General features: G+C 56.4%; 1 protein-coding gene across 1 annotated transcript in view; it reads right to left on the bottom strand.

The window, feature by feature from the left end:
- SLC7A7 (solute carrier family 7 member 7) overlaps positions 1-886 on the bottom strand; it is a 41,373-nt gene extending 40,487 nt beyond the window's left edge. Inside the window, exon 1 of the mRNA XM_008065278.2 lies at positions 734-886. The gene's annotated coding sequence lies outside the window, so the exon portion shown is untranslated. The remainder of the gene's footprint in view (positions 1-733) is intronic.
- Between the last annotated feature and the right edge of the window lie 169 nt (positions 887-1,055).

Below are 1,055 nucleotides of genomic sequence, written 5' to 3'. Positions count from 1 at the left end.
AGGTGTTCCTGAAGGGGTTCTTCCACCCCAGGCTTTACAGGAGAAACCCCATGGGATGACAGCGTCCCTTGGCATCCTGTCTGAGGTGCACTCATGTCTGAGGACCTGGTGAAGATTACAGGACACCACACTCGCCCTCCAGCCTGTGGAAGACGTCTCCGACTGAGAAGCAGGCAGCAGGGCCCCCAGCACGCAGTGCCTGGCAAAGCAGCCAGCAGAGCCCCTGGCCTTGACCTCACCCTCGAATGGCAGCACCAAACACACTTCCTCTAGGAACTAGCACGGAGCTCAGGGTCTTGGCTTCTCAGCCAAGCTCAGGGAACTACTGGAGAACACTTTCTCCCCCAGAGACCCCATGTGCTGCCTCCCCTAACAACAGAAACAGAAAACAGATACACTCTGGTATGGCTAGATTGCCCCATCACTCCAAGCTAGAAGCTCAGCTCCTCCCTTCCTAGTTCTCCATTTGTTTTTCTGTATTTCGCGGTGTCTAAGACAGTCCCTTTAAAAAAAAAAAAAGTGAAACAAGAAAGAAATTGTTTACTCCTGCGACCGGGGCTTCCATTAAGTAAGGGCTGAGATCTCTGGGTAGAGTGTCCTGCCCAGGGAGGACTGGCGCTGGGACAAGAAATCAAGAGGCTGTTGGGTCTCTGTTCTGCCGAGTTTCAAGACTCTTCCATCCTCCTCCTGCACTTCCCCTCTCGCCCATTGTCCCTCCTCTCCCACATCTTACCTGTCCCGTGACCTTTGGGCAGGTGAAGGGAGGAGGGGCTACCAGCAGGCTCTGGGGGGAGGGGAAGGTGCTAGTTAGGGGGACCAAGGGTATGGCTCGTGCTGCAGCAGCTGTTGACTCTGAGGAGCAGAAGAGGCAGAGGGTGACGGGGACCAAAATGGAAAACAGGAAAACACATGTGTGACTCTGGCCGGCAGTGGGGAGGGGCCAGGGGCCGGGCCGGAGCTGGGACTGCCTGGTCAGACCCAAAGGACCTCAATGCCTGCCGGCCTCAGGCACCTTCTGCACTGAGCCTCAGCTCCTTCTCTTCCCTGCCTCAGTG

The sequence above is a fragment of the Carlito syrichta genome, unplaced genomic scaffold (genome assembly GCF_000164805.1).
Source record: "Carlito syrichta isolate Samal-C Ts95f unplaced genomic scaffold, Tarsius_syrichta-2.0.1 Scaffold308201, whole genome shotgun sequence".
Taxonomy (NCBI): Eukaryota; Metazoa; Chordata; class Mammalia; order Primates; family Tarsiidae; genus Carlito; species Carlito syrichta.
The sequence above is the reverse complement of the archived record's forward strand: the minus strand, read 5'-3'. Positions and strand labels throughout refer to the sequence as shown.